The 12515-nt window shown below is 34.8% G+C and overlaps 1 protein-coding gene across 1 annotated transcript in view; it reads right to left on the reverse strand.

Annotated features, from left to right (window-relative positions):
- Usp6nl (USP6 N-terminal like) overlaps positions 1-12515 on the reverse strand; it is a 118432-nt gene that overhangs the window by 79742 nt on the left and 26175 nt on the right. The window lies entirely within an intron of this gene.

The following is a 12515-nucleotide window of genomic DNA, read 5'->3' on the forward strand; positions in this document are numbered from 1 at the left end:
AACAAATCCTATGTTAAACTCTGTTCACAATCATGTGAACCGGTATTATCACAAGGTTTATTATTTCTCAAAAGTACTACCTTATATTAAATTCTTGTTTACAGTGTAGTCAGTTTTGTCACATACATAACAATTAAGTAGTTTTTATGACCCCAGTATTTGAAATATTTGTCTATGGATAAGAATTACGATGGACTATATGAAAATGTAACTAACTGCAACCATGGGTTATAGGAGAAAGGTCAAGAAATCTCTATTCTGATGTAAAAGAATTCTCATTATGTAGAAAACACACATATATACATTAATAAGAAACATGCAAACTGCTTAATATTTGCACCTGTTTTATAATTACCTTATAATTACCTAGATGACATATTTGGATCAACTGCTATTATGATGTTTTTTAAGTAACTTTTGAAAAGATCATAGAAAAGCAAAATAAGCTACATACTGTCTATAATCATAACAGTATAATTTTCAATAGATTTGGAAATAAAAGACAGGCAAACTCTGTAAGGTAAAAGTCGTAGTGATGGCCAGGTGCCGGTGGCTCACGCCTGTAATCCTAGCTACTCAGGAGGCTGAGATCTGAGGACTGTGGTTCAAAGCCAGCCTGGTGGGAAAGTCCATGAGACTCTTATCTCCAATAAACCACTCAGAAAACCAGAAGTGGTGCTTTGGCTCAAGTGGTAGAGCTGCAGAGCTGAGGGACAGTGCCCAGGCCCAGAGTTCAAGCCCCACGACCAACAAAAATAAAAAATAAATATATTTTTTAAAAAGCCTTAGTGATGAAGGTTAACGGCTTCTAAGAAAACTCTGTGTGTGTGTGTGTGTGTGTGTGTGTGTGTGTGTACACTTACTTACATATGTGTACATACACACACTAGTTTCTTAGGGAGCTACTGGAGATTCTAAATAAATGCTATAGGATATTTAAGTTAAAAACAAAGCTTACTTATCCAAACAACAACTTCTACTTCCTGCTCTACAAAAGAATTCGAATTTCAAAATCACCAAAAAACAAATGTATATCCTCCCTTAGCTAGTTTTTCAGAACAATAAAACAGTAACTTTAAGACAAAAATGCACTTTTATTCACTGCTGTTGGGAATGTGAATTAGTACAACCATTGTGGAAATCACTATGAAGGTTCCTCAAGAAATTAAAAATAGAACTCCCATATGATACTGCCATACCCCTCTTTGGTATATATCACACAGAATCATGTGTATGTTTGTCATGGCACCATTCACAATAGCAAAACTAAGTACCCTGGCCTAGGTTCCTATCAACAGGTGAATAGATAAAATGTGGAAGATATACACAATGGAGTTTTATTCAACCATTAAAAAGAATTTTTGTCATCTGCTGGAAAATAAGATGGATCTGGAGACCATGAAGTTCAGTCCCCCAAAGACAAATATTGCATGTTCTCACTCATGTATAAGCTAGAAGAAAACAAAATAAAAAATGGCTGAGGATGCAGATCACAGGTAGAATACATTCTAGCCCTGATTATATGCATGTGTATCTATGTACACACATTTGCATGCATGCATATCCATGTATACAAATGTCATAATGGAACTTCTTACTATCTACACTTTAATATTGCTAATTAAAACAATGAGAGAAGCAAGAAGACCAAATCCAATCTAACTTGTATGCTCCAGACATGACAGTACCCAGGCTTTTTACCACTTTGTCCCCAAAGGCAAGAATCATCATGAAGGAACCAAAAGAACATGTAAACATTTTAAGGCTTAGAAGTTTTTTCCCCTATATAACTCTGCCCTAATACACTTTCCCCTCATTTCTTTTCTTTTTTTCTTTGTCAGTCATGGGGCTTGACCTTCTGGGCCTGGGTACTGTCCCTCAGCTCTTCAGCTCAGGACTGGCACTCTTCCACTTGAGCCACAGCACTACTTCTTGTTTTCTGGTAATTAATTAGAGATAAGAGTCTCACAGACTTTCCTACCTGGGTTGGCTTTGAACTGCAATCCTCAAATCTCAGCCTCCCAAGTAGCAAATCTCAGCCTCCCAAGTAGCTAGGGTTACAGGCGTGAGCCACTGCCACCTGCCTCCCCTCTTAGTACCACAAATAACTTACTCTAAAAGAGGAAGCAATACTTTAGGGTTATCTGTTTTGAAAAAAAAAAAAAGATTCCTAGGGGAGGTAATACTTATCAAAGCCATCTCAAACAACTGAAACATAGCTGAGAGCTAAGCCCTGGTAACTTACTAACCTTACTCCTAGACTCAGGAGGCTGAGATCTGAGGATCGGAGTTCAAAGCCAACCCAGTCCTTGAGACTTTTATCTCCAATTAACCACTAGAAAACCAGAAGTAGAACTATAGTTCAAGTGGTAGAACACTAGCCTTGAGCGGAACAACTCAAGGTCATCGTGCAGGCCCTGAGTTGAAGACCCATGACCAACCTAAAAGAAAAAAAAAGCTGGAACCCAAAGGCAACCAAGAAAGAAAACAAAGCTTCTAAATAGTTTTTAAAGTTTTTCAACAGCAGTCAAGTAAATTTTATTATTTATCAATAAATCTTTCAAAACTTTCAGAACTAATTTATGCAGAATTCTTAGAAAAAATTAAAAGCAGGTTGATGGTTACTGATTCTTATGGTAAAAACTAAACATGTAGATAATTAGAAATAGGAAATAACTTAACACTAATAATAATAACTACCTCCCTCCCTATACGAGTCAGAAAAACCTATGAGGAATTAAAATGTACTTAATCTAAATCTATTTTGACAACACTCAAGCATCCCTGAATATCTCATTTACTAAGAATTACCAAGAAAAACTATTTAATACAGTGTAAGTCAAAGATGGAAAATAAAATTTTAAATAATTTCATTCAAAATAGTTAAAATATAAGGTTGTGTTTTGAAAATACAAAAACTCTACATTATAGAATACTTCAATTTCTAATTGAACACTGAATATATCCTTATAAAATATTTAAACAATATAGAAATGTATCAAAAAAATGAAATGAAATCCCCCAACAACAAATCTTCAAAGAAACAACCACCAGATTAATAAGTGGGCTGAAGACTTAGCGAGAGACTTCTGTGAAGAGGAAATAAAAATGGCCAATAGACACATGAAGAAATGCTCAACTTCTCTAGCTATAAAAGAAATGCAAATCAAAACAACATTGAGATTTTACCTCACCTCAGTTAGAATGGCTATAATCAAGAAATCTAATAACAACAGATGCTGGAGGGGATGTGGCCAAAAGGGAACCCTACTGCATTGTTGGTGGGAATGTAAACTTGCTCAACCACTTTGGAAAGCAGTATGGAGGTTCCTCAAAAGCCTCCACATCGAGCTCCCCTATGACCCAGCAATCCCACTTTTGGGCATTTACCCAAATGTTTACAAACAAAACCACACTAAAGCTACCAGCACAACTATGTTTATTGCAGCATTATTTACCATAGCTAAGATATGGAACCAATCCAGATGTGCCCCTCAGTAGATGAATGGATCAAGAAAATGTGATATATATACGTGTGTGTGTGTGTGTGTGTGTGTGTGTGTGTGTGTGTGTGTGTGTGTGTGTGAATTCTATGCCTCCATCAGAAAGAATGACATCGCCCCATTTGTTAGGAAATGGAAAGACTTGGAAAAAATCATATTAAGTGAAGTAAGCCAGACTCAAAGAAGCATAAGTCCCATGGTTTCCCTTATCTGCAATAACTAGTATATGTCTAGGACAAGCAGAAGAGGTCAAAAGCTATGTACATATGACCTGATGCTAAGCAAAATGAACCCCAAGATAGGGATACAGGGATTTTATCTTTCTTGCTGTTCTTTTTAATGTACTACGTAATTTTTCTGTTTGTTTGTTTCTTTTTATGTTCTTCCCATGGTACAACCCCTGTTGTCACTGTATTTGATTCTGGTGTTCTGAATCTTGTATATACATTTTTAATTTGGGGAGGGGAAAAGAAATAACAAAATGCTGAAATAAGGATACAGGATGACCCATTGTAACAATGAGATGTACAGGACACTATGTTGAAAAAGAACTTTACAACTTTGGGGGGGGGGAGGGAAGAGTTGGGGACTAGGGACAGTTCTTCCTTCTTTTCAGCTCAATTCCAAACTCCACATTTCCAAACCAAGTGTTTGAGTACTGAGGAAATATAAGAAAGCCACCAATTCTACACATGACACTCCCAGTCGGGGAGAAGCTACAGGAAACCAGAATTATTAATAACAACCATTACAAAATGGAGCTCCATTGACAGTTTGGACTGCTTACTATAGAATAAAGGCCTTCTCACAATTATTTAAAATTCCAGAAAATGTTCATTATTAAGTAATAATTGATATTAGTCTAAGCCAGATTTTCAAAGCATCTATATTTTGTTAGATGATTTTTAGTAACTGCAATGCTGAAGTTAGCAGATGTTCAGGTAATTGTCATTAAGAGTTCTCCATGACTAAGTAGCATAATGACCTTTATTAATAACTGCATCTGGTGTCTGCCAAGTGGGAGAGAAACAATACTCAAACAGCCTATTGTTAAAGGGTACCAAGAAATCTGAATGAAGATGCTCCAGAACACTTACATGATATTTAAATTTTATTAAGATAGTGGCACAAATATTTAACTACAAGCAGCAATCTAAGTAAATAACTCATTGTAAAACTAATTGTTCTCTAGAGAATGTTCCTAATGTCTAATGGGCAGTCTGTTTCAGTAATAAAATAATGTAAAGAATCAAATCCTCTCAGTAATTAGGCAACTGGTTAAATTTATCAGTTATTTATTATTCATATGTGCATTCATCAATTGGATGATATGCAAGAGAGAAGTAAATACCAGGCAAGCTCAAAAAATCATTTATTCCTCAGAATTAACTTTGTCCAAAACAATTAATAGATTGCAAACCTTACGCTCAACAAGTACAACAGAAACAACACTTAAAAGAATGTGTGTACGTGTATATATATAAATATATATACATACATATTAAGTGAAGAGTGAAGCTATTTTCAAAATGCTACCCTAAATTATTTCTGAGTGAAACATGGGTACTTCTGCTCGTTCAGTTCCCAGGTATTCCCTAATGCCACCTATAGAAATATAATGCCACCCAAGAAAAGCAGAAGATATTGAGTCAGTATCTCAGAAGATACTTGAGTGCCATCAATGATACTGTAAGACTACACATAAATTTCATTCATTTTCACAATATCTACTGTTTCCTCTATCAGCATAATACAAGGTAGCAACTACAATATATTTGTGATAGTACATATTATCCAAAATGCAACTGGCAATTGATTATAGATTTGCCACTAGTATATTAATATATGATGAAGTTACTCATACTAATAAACAGTTATTCTGTATGTTTTATTATAGTTCAGGCATATGTTCTACAGAACTAAACTTTTACAATGTTTTTCTAATATAGACATAATAACCTGCTTAAAGTGAAAAGGACTCTAAATCACCTATATATCATTACTAAAGAAACATAAAAGCTAAGTTTTGTTATGTAGTATTTTTAAAAAATTGTCTAGGTTTCCTGGGTTACGCTTGTGTGATAAGCATTTGAAAATGAGGAAGAACATAGAAAGAAACAATATACAGCAGACCAATGAACATTAGAAATAATCAGAAGAAGGAGGAAAACAAGTTAAGATCACCATCCTGGAAAATTGTGTCATTCAGAAAGTATCTACCGGAGTGACCTCCATGTTACTGTGTTGCAGGCTAGTGAACAATAGTGATAAGAGCTATTCTCCAGCCTGCTCACTACTAAGACACATAGGGACAGAGTAGAGAGGCTTCTGAAAAAGTATACATTTCTAAGACTACCATCACAGATGGCAGAATGGGATTTGGACTCCTCTTACTGCAAGAGCTTACTTAACAAATATATTTTGATATTATAGAAATACTGACTGCATTTTAAAATCTAATACTTTGATTCAATAAGCATGCTGAACACTTACTACATGCACAGATAAGAACGCTACATATTCTAAGGGAACTTATCTACCATTTGAAGAGATGAAATCATTAGATTTTTTTTAGCAACAAAGGCAATAATTAACTAAAAGAAGATGATAGCAAGAAACTAATTGGGAGATATAAGCTATAACTCCCAACATGCCTGACACTAAAAGCAGTGATATTTATTTATTTTGTCGGTCGTGGGACCTGAACTCTGGGCCTGGGTGCAGTCCCTGAGCTCTTCAGCTCAAGGCTAATGCTCTACCACTTGAGCCACAGTACCACTTCTGGCTTTTTCTGCTTATGTGGTGCTGAAGAATCAAACTCAGGGCCTTATGCATGCAAGGCAAGCACTCTACCACTGAGAGACCTTACCAGCCCATATATTTTTAAGCTAAACTGTGTAAACAAAACATTATTCTAAAAAGAAGTAAAATCTGAAAATGAAAAATGTGTTCCAGTGTACATACAACTGTTTTCTCAATAGAGCAACAAAAGATACAGAAAAAATACAATATATAACAAATTACAAAGTCTAATGAATATGAATGCTATGCATATTTGCTTAATAAATGTACAAATCTTGATTCAATTAATTCATAATTAATAAATGAGACATTCTGTCTCCTATTAATATCCAGGTTTGAAACAGGCACAGAAAAACTGAGTAACTTTCCCAAGAGCACATACTAGTTAAATAGTAGATTCAAGATCCAAATCCAGGTAGAATGGATATATAATCTAGCCAGTGTCATCCAATAACTTTCTGGGATGCTATTGAAGATGTAGCTAATCAGATGGAGGACATGAAACTTTTATTTTACTTTATTGTTTAAGTTTAAATAATCATGGCTGTCATTTTGAAGGACTCAAGACTATATAACAAAGTACTTCCTTATAATAGCCTCAAAATAGAGGAATGCTGCTCAAGTAGTCCATTATAGTCCAAGTGTTTAAACAGTGCAAAGAAAAAAATCTTAAATAATTTAAAATTTTAAGCAATGACTATAAAAAATTACTGGCTTACTTCAAAATTGCCTACTGCATGTCTGTAATCCCAACTACTTAGGAACAGAGGTAGGAGGATTTCACTTTGAAGCAGCTGGAGCAAAGACATGAACCTCTACTTGAATAAACAAACTGAACACAAAAAACTTGGGGGAGTGCCTATCAAGTACAAGGCCCTGAGTTCAAATGTTATTAATTATGATCTGCCCAAAATATATTTCCCTAAAGCAAAGATTTGATAAAAACTTTAATCAATCAGCTTTGCCTAAACATACACACACTACACATACAATTTGTACTTTAAAGATTACTCTTTTAAATTTGAAAAGGACATGTTTTGAAGCTTTCAAGTATAGGTAAACTAACACTTTAAAAAAGGCTAAGGGAGAAGACTATATTGAATTTAACTATCCATGGAATCCTGTATTCTGTCCTAGATATTAACACCATCCAAGATAGCAAGAGTACAGTATCAACACAGTGGTAACAAAAACAAATCTAACAAAAATATAACAGCAGTTTATACACAACCCCTGGAGTGTGTCATGAATTGCCTAAGTCCTTTTTACATGTTAGTCTATTAAGTCTTCATGACGTGGTGGGGAAGTACTTACCTACTATCAACCCTACTTCACAATAAAGAACTTGATGCACTGGTAACTCTACTCCTGCCTCCCCTTCTAAGTAGCTGGGATTACAAACATGCAGTTACATAACTGCCAAGGTCACACAGCCAGTAGGTAACAAATCCAAGATCAATTCCCTCAATCCTAATTAAGAGCTGATGCTCTTTTTTTCAAATCATTTTTTGAATGTTATCATTGTAAAGGTGATGTACAGAGAGGTTACAGTTACATAAGATAATGATTACATTTATTTTCAAGCAGTATTACCCTCTCCCCTGTTTTGTTATTTTCCTTCCTCCCTCCCTCCTCCCCCAAGTTGTAAAGTTCTTTTCCAACAGTGTCTAGTGAGTATCAATGTTGCATTGGTTCACCCTTTATCCCATGGATTCTGTGATTCCCCTTCCCTTCCCCAAATCAGATAAACTTACATACAAGACAAATACTAGATGATCTCACTCACATATCAAATATAAAAAAGTTGGATCTCAAATGAAGGTGAAAGCAAATGGTCAACAGCAGCCAAGGCCAGTGGAAAGTGGAATTTTTATTTTATTTTATTTTTGTCGGTCATGGGGCTTGAACTCTGGGCCTGGGAGCTCTCCCTCAACTCTTCAGCTCAAGGCGAGTGCTCCCACAGCGGCACTTCCAGTTTTCTAGTGGCTTATTGTAGATAAGCATCTCAGACTTTTCTGCCCGGGCTGGCTTTGAACTGAATCCTCAGATCTGACCCTCCTGAGTAGCTAGGATTATAGGTGTGAGCCACCAGCGCCCAGCTGAAAGGGGAAATTTTAATTGGTATTAAAATTCAGTTAGAAAGAAGAGGTGCTACGGTACTCACTGCATAATATGGTGACTATAATAATAATTATGTGTTAGACATCTCAAAAGACAGAAGAGAGGATTTTGAAAGTTTTCACCACAAAGAATGTTTGTAGAAATAAATAATTTGATTTAGATATTACACAATGTATATAAGAATCAAATGCTATGTAGTATCCATTGATATGTACAACTTTTATGGAATTCAAGTGTTAAGAATGAGAGCAAGCAAAGGGGTGACATTGTTCAAAAAGAAGTGTACTCATTACGTAACTTATGTAACTGTAACCTTCTGTAAATCATCTTTATAATAACAGTAATACATATGTATGTCTATGTCAAAAATATAGCCATTGGAAAAAAAATGAAGAACCTGAATCTTTAAGATTTAATCAAATTTAACATACTTCCACTCCACAAGCTGGAGAAATGTACTATTTGAAAATTTTTTTCTTCTTTTTTTTGGGGGGGTCCAGTCGTGGGGCCTGAACTCTGGGCCTGGGCGCTGTCCCTCAGCTCTTCAGCTCAAGGCTAGCGCTCTACCACTTGAGCCACAGCATCATTTCTGGCTTTTTTCTTTTTGCTTATGTGGTGCTGAGGAATCGAACCCAGGGCCTCAGGCATGCAAGGCAAGCACTCTACCACTGAGCCAACTTCCCAGCCCCTGAAAAAATTTTTATTCAAATAAACATGATGCTTTGAAAGAGGTAAAGAGGCTCCTTCTACAAGTCCACAGCTCCAGTGAGCCCACTTATGCCTTACCTACATTTGAAGGCACTGTGTGGTTTTATTTTTTTACTCTGCTAGAGGGTGAGGGTTCTCTCTTGACAATGTAGTCCAGGCTGGCCTGGAGATGCAGGCTAATGAGGACTTGCAGAGGAAAAAACTGTAATGGTTTATTTTCCATCTGGCATAATATACTCATCTCATCCCTTTCCCAGTTTTTCAAGACTAAACTGTTTTAACTGTAATCATAATGGCCACATATAAAAACATTTAAACTCATTATTCTGCTTTGACTATACAAAAACTCTCCAACAAGACTGCCTTAAAAAATGTATGCTCATTCATTCTCTCAATTCATTCTACAACCTTTCTCCTTCCTCAAATACCATTTCTGTGGTCCTACAATAATTTTGTTTATTGATACCAAAGAAAACTAAATGATGAAAACTTCTCAAACCATTTATCATAGTCATTTTATCCCCAATTTTGATTTTCTAGAATAATTTTTCCTTTACAAATTAATTCTATTTACTAATATTAATGTGAATGCACTACTTGGAAATGCTGCCATCTCTCTACATCCACCTTCATTACATTTCAAAGAATTGAGTTTAAAACCCTGATTATAGATCAATATTTTATAATTGTCTGTTTAACATTATTTTTCTCAAGGAGCTTGTCAATTATTAAATTGATTTTAAAATGCTAACAATATTTCTGCCATTAGGGTAAACAAGTATGATTAAGGATATTATGGTCAAGATTAAAAAGTCAAGCTCCTCAAAAAAAAAGTCTGAACATTTCTGAAACAAATCAGACAAAACCTAAGGGGAGAAAAGCCTAATAGACCGTATCTTCTAGTTGTATTTTTTCTATAATTATATGGTGTTCACTATTATATATGAGATACATAGAACTAAGAAGATAAGAAATATTACTATTATTTTCCTTAGGTACATTCCAAGTAACTGATTGTGATGGAAAATATAAAGCTAAAAGAAACATTTCCAATAAAAAAAAATCCTGACTGTAAAGGCCAAACTGTATGAATCTGACATTTTCAACAGATTGGAATTGCATTGAATAATTTATACTCTCTTCAAACAGTAAAAATAATTTTTTTTAAATGTACAATTGTCAGATCCTATTTAGAGACAGGAAAGTACTCTACTGCATAAGAAAGGGAAGGAGAAATACCAGAACTACAGGAGAGGTAAAAATTGCAAAGTATCTTAAACAATACTATCGAATTTCAAACGTAAACAATCATATCTTCCCTGTTGAGATGTTTTTTTGTTCAATCACTTAATTAGCATGTTTCTCCATTCTTATATCCTTTATATAATTGACTGTACTGCATACCAGAGTATTATTTCAGACCATCACCCCCAAATTGTTTTACATATGACTTAAAGAATCTCAGAAGCTTTGCTTTTAAACACTGGTCAAAAAGTAATAATAAAATAATCTACTTAGTATTATCTGAGGTACATTACTCAAGTAATCTGACAAAGTGCTTATATATGAAGCATCATATACCAACATATAAAAAAGCTGGTAAATTAACTGACTGGTTTTAAACCACATAATAAATCAGTGAAATCTCCAGTCTTATCTCCTTAGCTGATGGCCTGTAGGTAGTTTTTACAAATCAATCCCTAATCATCATTTTAGAGATTTGCTATTTCAAAAGATTAAAAATCAAAATATACAAGTATTTCTTCAAAAATATATATACATTAGCTCATTTTAAGATTTGTAAGTCAGACATGTGATTTAAATTTTAAAAATTTAATATAGTTCAGCATTTCCTAGACATATGTTAAAATACAGAGCTGTTTTTAATAGAAACAGTAATAATTAAACATACAGTCATAAACAGAAAAGTGATTATTTACTAAAAAGGGCAAAAAACTACCAATCATTAGCTAAATTCTTATTTACTATTATTTTTCAGATATGCACAAGTAATAGCCATCTAGCTCTGTCTTGCTATAGGCAAGATCCTAGTTTAACCCTTATAATTGCTGCCATAAGTATTTACATTTTAAAATTAAAAGATTATAGAAATGATTCTTCTATCAAAATATACAATGTTAAAAGGCTGTTTGCACAATGAACAATACTGTTGCTGCACAATGTCACAACATACCCCTCCCCTCTCACTCTCTATATTTTAATAAATGTAGGGGTTTAAAAATAGGAATAATGAGGCATGTTAATACTTATGTTGTATTACCTTAGGTGCTTTTATAGATACCATAATAATTCAGAAGCACAAAGGCATGCATGAAAACTCAAAATTCCTTTCTTCATTGCTGTTCTTCAGATGGATATTTATGAAAACCAGAGTGCCTTAAAGTGTTCCCTCCAATTGTTCATTCTATTGATGCTCCTACCTTCCTTCGGTGTGGCTTTTTGCCTTGATGTCACCAGCTCCTTTACAATCTGCAAGACTTGAATCATTGCTAGTTAGCAAGCCAAAGCCTCCAGCTGCTTCAACTAGAAATCCAACAGGTTCCATCATCGAGAGCTTATTGCATGTCTGCTTTCTGAAAGCCCAAGCATGAACACAGCTCAACTTCAGAGAAATAAATGCTTTGCCTAGCTCTCCATGAAGGCTCCAAAACAGCTCCTAAGAACCAACCAAAGGATGGGTTCTATCTTCATCTACCAGTGATTTCAGCGCATGTGAAAAACCCATCTTCAAAGTCCAGAATGTATTAACTTTGCAAAGCATCAATTAGTTATTAACAAAACAAAATGAATCGTGACCAATCTTCTGTAAATCACTAAGCACTGTGAAAACAATGTCTTAGAAAAGCCACGACAGGAAAAATAAAGTGCTCTGCTTTAAATTCTCATATAAGGATCACAGATGCTCTGTGTAAGTTTAAGAAGAAACCAAAATACCCCGCACTGTCAAAAGCCTTAATACTGTTTTCCAATTTCTCAAAAATCTCATATTTGAAAGAGAAAAGAAAATGTGTATAAAAATAAAACTATCTTGCTAACTCCGAGCTCCCAGATTTGCATAAAAGATATGGTGCCTCAAAAACATCCTATAAATTCCTTGTCCTCCTCCTCCTCACATACACCTTTGACTTCTCCGTACAGGAACAGAAGTCTACGTTCACAGGCATACTAGACATTCCCCGAGGAGTTTATAAACTAATGGGTATTAAAACCAGAGACAAAACCTAGAAAATTTCAAAGTAATTATAGCCTTTGTTTCTGCCAGGTAATTTTTAACAACCAAGTTGCAACAAATGCACAATTAATCATCAAAAAAGCCACAGTGGAGCCATGGCTTAAATGGTAAAGCACTAGCCTTGCACA

This window comes from Dipodomys merriami, unplaced genomic scaffold (assembly GCF_024711535.1).
Source record: "Dipodomys merriami isolate MVZ:Mamm:240054 unplaced genomic scaffold, mDipMer1.0.p SCAF_4, whole genome shotgun sequence".
Lineage (NCBI taxonomy): Eukaryota > Metazoa > Chordata > Mammalia > Rodentia > Heteromyidae > Dipodomys > Dipodomys merriami.